The 13,739-nt window shown below is 45.3% G+C and overlaps 1 protein-coding gene across 1 annotated transcript in view; it reads right to left on the reverse strand.

Moving 5' to 3' along the window:
• The window catches only part of LOC121274496 (parkin coregulated gene protein homolog), a 510,838-nt gene that overhangs the window by 156,642 nt on the left and 340,457 nt on the right, over window positions 1-13,739 (reverse strand). The gene's annotated exons all lie outside the window — the stretch shown is intronic.

Here is a 13,739-nt window from a genome sequence, read left to right on the forward strand (position 1 = left end):
TACTGGCAGTGGCCACTGCTCCCAGTGGCGCTGCTAATACTTGAGAGTTGCTGACATCTGACCAGGCAGCAGCTCTTGGGAGTGGAATTTCCTGAGGGCTCGATCGGAAGGGAGGTCCAAAGTTGCTCAGGTAAGCACCTCATTGGAATAGAATGGCTTCAGGCCTCCCAGAGAAAAGTGACATGGGACGCCCATCCGTTCTCCAACCGGTGGGCAAGACACCTTAAAACCCGGCTGATGTTATAGTAATGCCCTTTCAATAGAAGTTTGTACCCCTTCACCTTTAGCAAAATTACTCAATGGATCTATTTACTATTGACAAGATGCCACATAGTGACTAATCCTTAACAAAGTGTTGATGCTGAATTTTTCTGGACCAGCATTTAAAGCACAAAATATTAGTATGAAATGGAACATTAGAACAGGAGTAGGCCATTCAGCCCCTCAAGCTTTTTCCGCCATTCAATTAGATCATGCTTCATCAATGCCTCAATTTCATATAGTCACCTTTGATCCATATTCCTTGACACCCTTGAAATCTGTCAATCTCAGTGTCAAAAATTCTGCTATTCTTTGTCTGGAAAATGTGCTCCCTGATCCCTGAATGACTTAATCCTAAAATTAAGATTTGCTGCTTTGTTCTGATTCATCCACAAAAGGAAATAATTTATTTTTCTACTCTATTGAATCCCTTAATAATTTTAAACACCTGAATTAGATCATCCCTCAATCTTCTATACTAAAGGGGATACAAGTCAAGTTTATGTAACCTGTCCTCAATTTAATCTCTTAAACCATAGTATAATTTTGGTGAATCTCCCTCCATGCCAATATATTCTTGCTGAGGTGCTGTGCCCAATCTTGAACACAGCATCCTCTGATTTGCCGGTGGCAAAAAGGACACTGCTCCATTAGCCTTTGTGATTATGTTTTGTACCTGTGCACTAGCCTTGGGTGATTTTTATACCTCAACTTTCAAATTCCTTTGCACTTGCACAATTCCTAATCTTTCACCATTAAGAGAAATATTCTACTTTGTCTTTTGTGAATTCAGTGTGGATGACCTCCCAGTTTCCCACATTGAACTCCATCTGTCACAGTTTTGTTCATTCATTTAATCTGCCTTTAATGCATCCACATGCCTCCTTGCCATTCCCTTTCTCTTAATATATTTATAAAAACTTTTAATATTACCGTTGTCTCTTGCAAGATTTTTATATTCCTTTTTATGCCTCTTATTTTCATTTGCATGACTTTGTTGCTATCCCAATCTGTTGTCCTTATATTTGTCTTTTAGCTTGATACTCTCTCTTATCTCATTTGTTGACCATTGTTGTTTAACTGTACAAGTGAAACTGTGCCTTTTAGGAGTATGTACTATTTCGGTATTGTACTAAATACTTCATTCAACACATCCCAATATTAGCCTGAAGGTTTATCCATTAACAGCTCTGCTCAGTTTCCTGTGGTCAATTTATGTTCCATTCCTTCTAAGCTTGACTTAATTAAATTTAAAATCTTGGTTTGTGACTCTGGCTTCTTTTGCTCAAATCTGCTATCAAATTTAATTATATTATAATCACAGTCAGATTGTTAACTAATTCTGGTTCATTACTCATCACTAAATCTAGTAGTGTCTTATGGGTGCAAATTTGATGTGCATAGTTGCACCATCTTTCACAATGCCAGCAGCTTTCTGCATGACGCATGTGCTGTTCTTTGAGAATATAAGTACATGCACGCATCCCATATGTGCATCAGTAGATGTTAGTTTGGTACTCGTGTTATGACACAGCAGTTGGTAAAGGCTGAGTTATTCAAATCCCAGAGGGAAACTTGAACAACTGTCATAACCTATATTTTCAATAAGCATGTTTGAAATGCAGCTTTGAATTCAGGAATAAGACCACCAAGCCTCAAGAGGGTTTTTATATAAAACTAAATTAAACTTTCATTAATTTAACAACAAATTAAACACATACACATGCCTATAAATTACTACCATAATATCTTTTAAACAAATCCCCAAATTAATCACTCCCAGGTATATCTTCAGCAAGGCAACAATAACCCATAGGGCAGAATTTTCCCATCGGGGTCAAGTTCAGGAGAAGGCACGCAGAGGCGTACCTCCAACTGATGCCCCCGATTGGGGGCATCCCGCCATTTTACGTGGGCGGGCCAATTAAGGCCCGCCTAGTGTGATGTCCACAAGGAAGTGCTTTACACTCCCTGTGCGGGTGGGGGGGGGTTCCCTGAGGTGAGAGCGCATTCTTTCTTGAAAGAGCACACTCATCTCCCTGAGGCTAAGTGCTGCCTCAGGGAAATCGGCTCCACAATAAAAAACCTTAAAAACAAGAAAAAAAAATTCACTGACATGTCCCCTCATGTGACACTGTCACATGGGTTGAGACATGTCCACCACTTTTAAATACAATTTAATTAAGTTTTTATAAACCTACATGAAACCTCATCCCACCCGTGGATGAGGTTTCATGCTTTTTCCATGCTCCCGGCCTGCCCACCAACCTTAAGGTTGGACGGGCAGGTCCACTAATCACTTTACTTATTTTGTCAATGGCCTCAATAGGCCATTAACAAGTTGGTGGGCGCACAGCTGATTTGGCTGAGCCCCCACCGACCTGAAAATTGAAATGAGGCAGAGTGATGTCAGGAGTTCTGCCCGATGTCATCCTGTGTCATTTTACGGGTCGGCGAGCAGGCCCAGTCCCTCGCTTGCCAACCGGGAAATCCTGACCATAGACTTTAAAAAGGCACCAGGCAAAGCACATTTGATCTTATGAATTCAAAATGAGGTTCCTTGCAATTTGGTTCCTTTGCAGACACAGTTGTAGGCTTACAGGCTGGTTAGATCTTAAACGCCTTTGCCTTACACACACACACACAAACTCCTTTCAGTTTTTACCTAGCTTTTCCTTTGAATGTAAATTTTCCATTATATCACCAGGCTTTTAATGTTACATCTCCTCACAATAATCCTTTCATTCCACCCATTTGGCGTATTCCAGCCAAGTGCAAGATTTTACACCCAATCTTGAATGCTTTATTCAACAAACGTAAATGTAAACTTTACCTTTTATCATTCTTAGATTTATCTAATTAACATTTCAAAACTACTATACATCAAAGCACCCAGACAAGCTGGCTTTAATCCACTTAAGAAACACACACATACAAACACATAAGGCAGAATTTTCCCGTTGGCGTGCGGGGGCAGGAGCAGGCCCCGCACACACACACATAAAATGAAGCGCAGTGACGTTGAGTGAGCGTCCTGACATCACCGCGTGCCATCGCAATATTCCGTTGGGCGAGTGCATGATGCTGTCCTATGCCTGTCCACCATTAATTAACAGGCCACTTAAGGCCCTGGATGTGTCAATCAACCGCGATTTTTCAGCACCCATGCAATCTCCAGGTCAATGCACGGGTGCAACGAGCAGGCGAGTAGGACATATTTGTATAAACCTCATCCACTGGCAGGGTAAGAGGGCTCAGTGGGGTCGCGAGTGTGCTCTGTCAAATATTGATGTTTCAAAGTTTCTTATACTTGCCTGTGTGATCTGCAATATTTCAAAATGCATACCAGCTGCTTGGTCTGATCTCACACCCTTCAGGTCAGCACTCTGCAGAGAGGAATCTGTTTTTGGGCCTGCATGTTTCAGGAAGCCTTCCCTTAGCCTGGAAATGGGAGCTGAACTCTCAACTGAAGGCACCTTCTTTGAGGAGGATGGGAGGGCTAAAAGGGGGAGGAGGCCAGGAATGCACAGGCTGCCTCCAGGGGACCCACCTTTGGGAGGTCAGGCACAGGCACCAGGGCTGCAGGGCCAAGAGGTAGTCTAAGGCGGAAGGGGCTGCAGAAGACACCACTATCCTGCTGCCAGGGTATACAGATGGCGAAGCAGCTACCTCAAAATGTCTGAGGTGCAGTGCCGAAGGAGGCTCCATCTCTCAAGGGAGACAGTCAACTATATCTGTCAGATGATTGGGCCTCAGATCTCCGCTAACTATGTGGATGGACACCCCAGGCCAGTGACTCTAAAGGTCACAGCTGCCCTCAACTTCTATGCCTCTAGCTCCTTCCGGGGTCAGTGGGTGATCTTTGCGGAGTCTCCCAATCAGCTGTCTACACTTGTGTCGAGCAGGTTACAGATGCTCTGTTTAGGTGTGCAATGATCTTCATCCTCTATCGTTGGAACCAGGTAAGCCAGACACAGCGAGCCAGAGGCTTTGTGGCCATTGCTGGCTTCCCCCGCATCCAGGGTGCAATAGACTGCACACGTGGTCATCAAGGCACCAGCAAGCGAGCCCGGTGCCTTCGTCAACAAAAAAGGCTTCCACTCCATGAACGTGCAGATAGTGTGTGATCACAGGATGGTGATTCTTCAAATCTGTGCAAGGTACCTAGGCAGCTCCCATGACACCTATATCCTCAGACACTCCCAGGTGCTGGGGCTCTTCAGTGCTTCAGCCCAGCTGGATGGATGGCTGCTGGGTGACAAGGCCTATCCCGTCAGAAGATGGCTGTGATGCCTCTCCGCCATTCAAGAACAGAGGGCTGTGGTGGAGAGAGCCATTGGTCTTCTCAAGGTATGCTTCCGATGCCTGGACTGCTCAGAGGGTGCCCTCCAGATTATATGTTGCTGACAATGGTTGCATGCTGTGCTCTCCACAATCTTGCGCTGGAAAGGGGGGACACTGAGGACGATGAAGACGTAGATGCATTGGCTGCGGATGCACACGATGAGTCCAGGAGTGAGTCTGAGGATGAGCATGCACAGGGAAATACTGAGGGGGTAGATGCTGACCCGGGCATACTCCAGGGAGGCAGGGACACCCAGGAAGCTTTAATCCAACAAACCTTCAGCTAGCACACACATATGGATCTCCAGGACAAGCCTGGGCTGTATGCTTCATATTCGAGACCTAAGTGCAAAATTTGCCTGGTTAAGAACATTAACTAAGGTCCTTGTTAATAAAGCTGAATGTCCCACAAAGCACACAATACACAATTTGAAACCATCCACCGGCAGGACAAAAGAGGCAACCTCAGCCATGGTTACATGTCTGAACTTATTTTTGCAACCAAAGAAAATTAATGAAACAAAATGAAAAAGATGTTAAAAATCACACCAACTCATAAAAACCTCATTGCGAGCCAACACAAAAGCACCAATGATAAACCCGTGGTGTGCCTAATGTGTCTTATATTTATGCCTTTGGGTGCTACCCCCTCACTGAGAGTGGCATCTGAGACAGCCTGCTGACTCTGCTGTTCTGTTGGCCTCGCTGACCTTAGCATTCGTCCTCTGGCCTGTGGGGCCTGTGTTGGCCCCGCTTGGGAGGGAGCTGACAGTCCCACAGTTGGCATCTCCCCAGTCGTCGCAGTCTCATCGGATGCAATGGCCACTGATAGAGGGGCACAGCAGCTGCCGCCCTCATCCAGAGCATCCTGAGAGGAGCCTGCAGAGACGACAGGCAGCTACTGTGCTGATGTGAGGTCGCTTTGGACCTCGCTGCTCACCGTGGATGGATGGGCATCGAGCTAGGAAACTTGGTGCCCAGATCATCTCCTACACTGGCACTGATCAGCTGAGGTCAATGTTGATGTGAGGCTTGCTGGTCTGAGCGCCCATGGAGGACGCATGGTGCTCGGACATGAGGCTCGTTGCTTCGGCAATATTCCGTGTAGACTCCTCCACCATGGACACCAAGCCAAACATGGCCTCATGTGTCTCCACCAGATGCTCTCGCACACCCTACCGCATTTCCTGCATTTGCTGTGTTGCAGACGACTCCAGAAGCACATCATCAGGCACTGACTGAGCACGAGCCTTGTCCCCTGCAATCCTCCAATGGCTGGCGCCATAGGCACTCTCTGTCTCTGTCAGCTTCTCCAGTGACTGTGAAGTGCCCTCATCGCTGTGCCTCAGGACACTAGCTGATGTTCTAATTCCCACTGAGGTGCTAGTATTTGCTCTGGTGCCTGCCTGGCAGAGATGGTGTGACGCAGGTGAGTCCATGACTTCAGGGCCCTCAGGCGTGAGAGGGGGCTCCTGCAGCTCCTCCTCCCAGCCCTACTCCGCTGATGCGGAAAGGAAGAACAAGGACATTGGATCAGTTAATGTGGAGGCAATGACAAAGTGCATCCCTGTCCCCCAGATCATTATGCACTCATCCTTCCATAAGGAATGGTCAAGCCATGTTGCAGACTTCAATCATTGAACATTCAGCACTGCTATGGCTGTTGAGAGAACGATGGTGGCCTTACTGCTGGGCGTACATACCTGTCCGTGGCACCCCAGCCTCACTGACACCAGTGGACATGGCACCTCTCCAAATCTAGGGCCTCCTGCTCGAAGCAGCTGAGAATCGTCACCTGGGCCGGCCCTATGCCAGTCCTCGCCCACTCGGTGGCATTATGTGCATTCTTCTCCGGAAAAGGAGAGAAAAGCATTGATTAATGCTACTTGTACCTGGACTCTCTTCAAGGACCGCCCACCCCAACCAGAGTGGGACATTGCAGGGCTTCAGTGCCTCATCATCCCGCTGCTGCTGAACACTCTCACAAAGATGCTAGGCCTGTCCCCACCCCACCCCACTCCACCCACTTGACCAAATGCTGCCTACATCACAATAGGCACCACATGGTCTAACCTTCCATAGCAAGGAGGCGCAAGCACATGGAGTGAAAAGGACAGCAGATCGATCGGTGCCACGCCACCTTGAAGCTCCCCTCTCAGCATGTCATCACCCTGACTTTGACATATCCTGGAGTTCCAGCACTGCGCCTAGGTTCAGCTCCTCCAGGTTGCCCCCAAAACAGTAATGTTGGTCTCAGTGCACCACATGCTGTGGGTGCAGAACCCATCTCTTCACCGCCCTCTTAGGGTGACCTCAGCATGGGCAATATCTGCTGGCCCACCCAGCAAAGGACACATGCCGTCAATGATTCAATGCAGTCACTACACTCAGATTTGGGGGTGGGGGGCACCAGAGAGGAAAGCCTACCTTCTGGGTTGTGACCAATGCCAACATGGTACTCACCCTTCCTGAGTGCAACAGGTCGTTGAAGCGCTTGTGACACTGGATCCAGATGTGTTGCATCATGCCCTGGGAGCGCATGACCTCCTCAACCTCCTCCCAGGCACATTTGGTCATGTGGGGGAACTCCTCCTCCCGCCCTGGGGTACAAGCACCTCCCGCCGCGCTGCCACCTCTTCGAGGAGTGCAGCAAGGCAATCATCAGAAAAATGAGGAGCACAGTGCTCCCTGCCCTACCCTCCTGCCTGGCCTGCTCTCCAGAAGTGCTCCGGGGAGCCCTTCCACTGCCCATGATTCACAGCTTTTGAAAGGCTGCAGCAGCCTTTTAAAACAGGCTGCCGGTTCACCAGTCGACCCAGCGGTCGTTCAGTCCCGTCACTGCCTGCCCACTCCCGCTGTCCTCAGGAGCTGCGATTCATGCTGGGCAGGTTTAATTGGCCCACCCACGCAAAATGGTGGAGCGGACCCAATCGCGGACAGCACCACCTGCCTAACAGACAACTTACAGGCAACTCTTTTCATCAAACACCTTGTCTGAACAATTCATTTGAATACGAAACCTAGTTGCCAATCTGTGAGAAAATTATGTTGCATTTACCTTAAAATGTTGCTGCCACTGGCAATGATAAATTCTGCTTCAGAGCTAGTTTTCTAAATCTCTGAATGCATTGGGCAGTGACAAGGCTGAAAGACTGAAGGTGGAAATCCAAAGAGGGCAGAGGGACACATGGCTAGGGGACACCAGAGATCATTGAGGGATTTGAAGGTGAGGATAAGAATCTGAAAGTTTATCGATGGTTCAAATGCGAGGCTGGTAAGTGGAGCAGTGGAGATGTCCAGCCTATGATTGAATTTCACATTCAGTTTGAGGGAGAGAGGAGTAGATCTAAGAATTATGTTTTAAACTTAAATTATGGGGGCATGAAAACAGAGCTGGCTAAAGTGAACTGAGAAATTAGGTTATGGGATACATCAGCAGAGGTGCTGTGGCAGACATTTCAGGAGATATTTCAGAATGCTTGGAAAATATACATTCCAGTGGGAAAGAAAGACTGTAAGGGAGGAACACACCATCCATGGCTATCTAAGGAAGTTAAAGTTAGTATCAAATTGAAAGAAAAAGCATATAATTCTGCAAGTTGAGAGGCAGGTCAAAAGATTGGACAGAATATAAAGAACAGCAAAGAATGATGAAAAGATTAATATGGAGGGAGAATTTAGAGCATGAGAGAAATCTAGCTAGAAATATAAAAACAGATAGCAAGAGTTTCTACAGGTGCTTAAAAAGGAAAATAATAAGTAAAGTGAGTGTTGGTCCTCTAGAGAGTGAGAATGGGGAATTAATAATGGAAAATAAGGAAATAGCAGATGAATTGAACAAATACTTTTTGTCTTTCTTCACTGTAGAGGATACAAATAACATTCCATAAATAATTGTGAATCAGGAGGTGAAAGGAAGGGAGGAACTTAAAACAATCACCAGGGAAGGGGTACTGAGAAAATTATTAGAACTAAAAGCTGACAAATCCCCAGGTCCTGATGGGCTTCATTCTAGGATCTTAAAACAGCTGAATGCATTGGTTTTCATTTTGCTAAATTCCCTTAATTCTGGAAAAGTCCCATCAGATTGGAAAATAGTGAATGTAATTCCTCTGTTCAAGAAAGGAGGGAGACAGAAAGCAGGAAACTGCAAGCCAGTTAGCTTAACATCTGTTGTGGGAAAATTGCTGGAATCTATTAAGGGGGTTGTAGCAGGGCACTATTAGAAAATCTCAATGCAATCAGGCAGAGTCAATGTGGTTTTGTGAAAGGGAAATCATCTTTGACTAATTTATTGGAGTTTTTTTGAGGAAATAACAAGCAATGTGGATAAAGGGGAATCTGGGGATTTCCAGAAGGCATTTGACAAGGTGCCATGTCAAAGGATTCTATGCAAAATAAGAGCTCATGGTGTAGGGGATAACATATCAGCATTGACAGAGGATTGGTTAACTAACAAGAAACAGAGACTAGGCATATAAATGGGTAATTTTTGGGTTGGCAAGATGTGACAAGTGGCGTGCCACAGGGATCAGTGCTGGGACCTCAATTATTTACAATTTGTAATTGATGACTTGGATGAAAGGACCAAATGTATAGCTGCTAAATTTGCTGATGACACAAAGATAGTTAGGAATGTAAGTTGTCAAGAGGACATAAGGAGTCTACAAGGGGACACAGACAGGTTAAGTGAGTGGGCAAAAATTCTTCAGCTGCAGTATAATGTAGGAAAATGTGAACTTGTCCACTTTGGCAGGAAGAATAGAAAAATAGCATATTATTTAAATGGAGAGAGATTGAAGAACTCTTAGGTACAGAGGGATCTGGGTATCCTGGTATGTGAATCAGGAAAGGTTAATATGCAGATACAGCAACTGATTAGGAAGGCAAATGGAATGTTGCCATTTATTGCAAGGGGAATGGAATATAAAAGTAGGGGTGTTTTGCTACATTTGTACAGGCGTTGGTGAGACCACATCTGGAATACAGTGTACAGTTTTGGTCTCCTTATTTAAGAAAGGATATAGATAGGTTAGAAACAGTTCAGAAAAGGTTCACTTGACTGATACCTGGGATGGGGGAGGGTTATCTTATGAGGAAAGGTTGGACAGGCTGGGCCTGTACCCATTGAAGTTTTGAAGATTGAGAGGTGATCTTATTGAAACATATAAGATCCTGAAGGGACTTGACATGGTGGATGCTGAAAGGATATTTCCCCTTGTGGAAGAGACTAGAACTAGGGGACACTGTTTACAAATAAGAGGTCTCCCATTTAAGCCAGAGATGAGAAGAAATTTTTTCTCTCAGAGGGTCATGCATCTTTGGAACTCTCTTCCGCAGAGAGTGGTAAAGGTAGTGGTAGATTGACACCCTTGTTAGTCAAGAATATAAGGTTAACTGGGTAGGCAAAATGTGGAGTTAAGGCCACAATCACATCAGCCATGATCTTATTGAATAGCAGAGCAGGCTAGAGGGGCTGAATGGCCTACTCCTGTTCTTAAATTCATATGTTTCACATGAGGTGATAAACATGTAGATTAAAGATTTGTCAGCAAAGGAATTACAACAATATTATCCACATTCATTGCTTCTGTCCACAGAAACGTGCTCACCCTTATAAACAATATAGTTTCCCATTTCAAATCATGAGTTAGATTTTCAATATTTGTAGATCCTGTAAAATGGATGGCCAAGGATTGACCACCCTTTATACACCCGGATAGGCAAATTGGGTAGGGTGCATATGGACAGTTGATTTGATAGGTATGGCTCACCTGATGTTTACAGGGAGTGAAGGATGGGAGGCCAGAGAGAATTATTATTAAGTTTAGTAATGACAAAGGCATAAATGAGGGTTTCAGCTAGGGTTACCAACCCTCCTGGATTATCCTGGAGACTCCCAAGATTAAAAATTAAGGCTGAAAAGTTTGGTTCCATAGCACCACTGGAGGCAACTCTACAGAATCCAAAGTTGCTGACAATGAAGCACACACTTCTTATAGCCACCACTCGTGTGGTCCATGCAGCATGCTATGCTGATAAAGGCACTAGCTTTAACAGTGAGTGGAATGTGATGTCCAGTTTGACTTGATGCAAGTTCTGCCAATCTGGAACAAGCAGGTCTGGTTAACGCCAAGTCATAAACAATCCCAGCTGAACATGTGAACATTATTTATAGGACCTGCCATCCAACTTGCAGGTGAGGTGTTTTTGACATACTCTTGCTCTCGCAAAGTTTGTGGAAGTTCTGTGATGTATTATTGGTGAATTTTGGTGACTTCTTGGATTTTGAAGGCAATGGTATCTTGACAGGGCAGTCAGAGGAGTTTTCTACTCTGTGTACAGAAAATGTTTTGGCCTTATGGGGTCTATAATTGCAGTTCTTCTTGGATTGCAATGCGATAGAGACATGGAGCACAGGCTGCGGAGGAAGAAAAAAAGAGGGCTCTGTATAGAAGGCCCCACCTACCAAGGGTTTTCAAGGATCAATTCTACTTTCACCTCAGCCAGGAACAATGATTGAGACACCTACAATTCAGCAAAGAGGTGGTCATTAAACTGTGTCACCTCCTTCAACAGTACCTGGAGCCACACTCTAGGGCAAGGGTGGCACTGCCTGCAGCTGTCAAAGTCACCATTGCCCTCAACTTCTACAGAGATTGGATACTTCCAGGCAGATGCTGGAGACAAAGCTAACAATTCCCATTTTGTCATCCAACAGTAGATCAGAGAGATGACAGAGGCCCTGTATGGCTGGTGAAAGAACTTCATCACCTCTTTTATCAGAGAGGAGCAGGCATAAGGCTTTGCCAGGGTAGCAGAATTCCCAATGATGTAGTGCATCATCGACTGTGCACACATTGTTCTGCAGGCCCCACTTATAAATGGCAAGAGGTACAGGAACTGCAAGGACTACTAGTCCATCAACATGAAGTTGGTATGCAACCACACCTGGGAACATCATGTTGGTGAATGCTTCTTATCATGGCATTAGCTACAACACCTTCAGCCTGTGGCAGTCAGCTGTTCCCACCATCTTTGTACCACCACAACAAACCAAAGGCTGACTGCTTGGAGACAAGGGGCACCCTCTGTACACATGTTCAAGACTCCCCTCCAGCACCTGACCACATGAGGACAACATGCCTATGCAGCTATTCAGCAACAAGCAACATCATGGAACAGATCATTGACACCCTCAAGCAACAGTTCCATTGCCTGGACCAATTGGAGGTGGGGGGGGTGGCCTCATAATTTACATGCTGCCTGAATCAGTGGGACTGGGCAATGGCTAACAGTGAATTGCAACCCCCGAGGCTGAGAACAGGAGCAATCAGATTTCTCCACCACCATGCCCCTCCACCCCCCAATTTTCCTGGCATTCCTACAGCCAATCTGGATGAAAAACCGTAGGGATATTTTATTCTCTTTTTTCACTCCAATTAGACTCACAAAAAATAGCAGGGCCGCTATGCACCCATGATGTAATTCGGACATGGCTGGTGCACGTGCCATCTTTTAAAATCAGTGCAATAGACAGATCAGTTTCTGGCACACAGAAGGTTGTGAGTATTGTAGCCATCATTACTGAATGATTGATGCAGAAGTAGGGGGAAGGGATGGTTAGACATTTGAGGGCATGTGATGAAACTTTCTGGAATACAGGTTCAGCAGCAGATGGGCTGAAGAAAGGACATGTATGTAGGTATGTAGGCCGTACATCCCAAAGACTGGCGAATCGTATCAAACAGCATGTCCCAGTCGCTTTTGCAATGGGCAGGGTACAGACCGTACCCAACCAGCATGTGCTTGCAAAACTCAAAACACAGTGTCCAACATTAGATATGACTCTGAGATTGAACAACATTTGCTAAATAATTTTCAATGTGCTAAGAATTACGCTGACAACCAATTTAAGATTGTCAGTTGGGCTTGCAATGTGGTGCACTCGCGTGTACTGGAAGCTACAATTATTAATACACAGCGCCCTGTTCTTTGCAGACAGAAAGAATATTGCGTCTGTTTCAGCTAAACAAAATAAGTGACAGCCATTTGCTGACTTATTCCTCAGGGCAATGCCTTGACCAATCAAGGTCAAGCTGCCTGGTTTAAATTTCAAACAATGCTTGGCAGTTAACTGCCAGTCACCATCAGTGATACATTCTCCATGACAATGTCACTTGTCAACCAATCAGCACTCTCCTCATATACAGTATAAATTGTTGTTTTCCCTCTTACATAGATATTCTTGCAAGTGTCCTGATGAGTGCAAGAGGAAAAGCTTAGACATGTGTCTTTTTTCAGCAACACTCAAGTTCTGTAGTACCAACCAACTATAAAGAATGTTGAGTAGTCAGCAGTTCAGTAGACATGGGATCAAGGAAGTAGGAGGTAGATCCCATGGACAAGATTTCAGAGAGGGCAAGAGAGGAAATGACAAGGAACTAAAGAAAGGCACAGGTTCAGGGTTAGGATGGGGAAGTAGAGGCAACTGATCAGGTGGTCTCACTTTTACTGACAAAGAGGTCCGTCAGTTTTATTTGTTATTAAAAGTGAGGATGACGGGGCAGGGAGAGAAGTTTAAGGAGATGTTTGGTAGTGGAGAAAAGAGGCCAGGGCTTACTTTCCTCTCCAGGAAGATCTCTGCTCTAAAGGTGACACTTCGTGTGGCATAAAATTCCAATGAATTTTCCAAAGATCCCTGACCCTCCCTAGGAGGAAACTTGCTTTTTTTTGACTGCATGGAACCCAGAAATTTTGGTGTGTAGTACTCCATTTTGAATTTTGGTGAGAGATGCTTCAGTTGCAACTATTTTAAAAACTCTATTATATAAAAACAGAAAGTTCTCAAAAAGACAGACAGATATATAGGACTGCAGAAGAGGATACCAGGAGCAGCAGCAGGTATACCTAAAAATTAGGTATCAACCTGGTGAAGCTACAACTCAGGACTATATCGAGATGAACACAGGGCTAGCTAAGTGATCCCTATAACTAACAGATCAGATCAAAGCTCTGCAGTCCTGCTACATTCAGTCATGAATGGTGGTGAACAATTAAACAACTAATGAGAAGAGGAGGCTTCATGAGAGCAGAACTCAGCACGAGTGCAAGAGATAAGGCTGAGGCATTTG

This window comes from Carcharodon carcharias, chromosome 2 (assembly GCF_017639515.1).
Source record: "Carcharodon carcharias isolate sCarCar2 chromosome 2, sCarCar2.pri, whole genome shotgun sequence".
Taxonomy (NCBI): Eukaryota; Metazoa; Chordata; class Chondrichthyes; order Lamniformes; family Lamnidae; genus Carcharodon; species Carcharodon carcharias.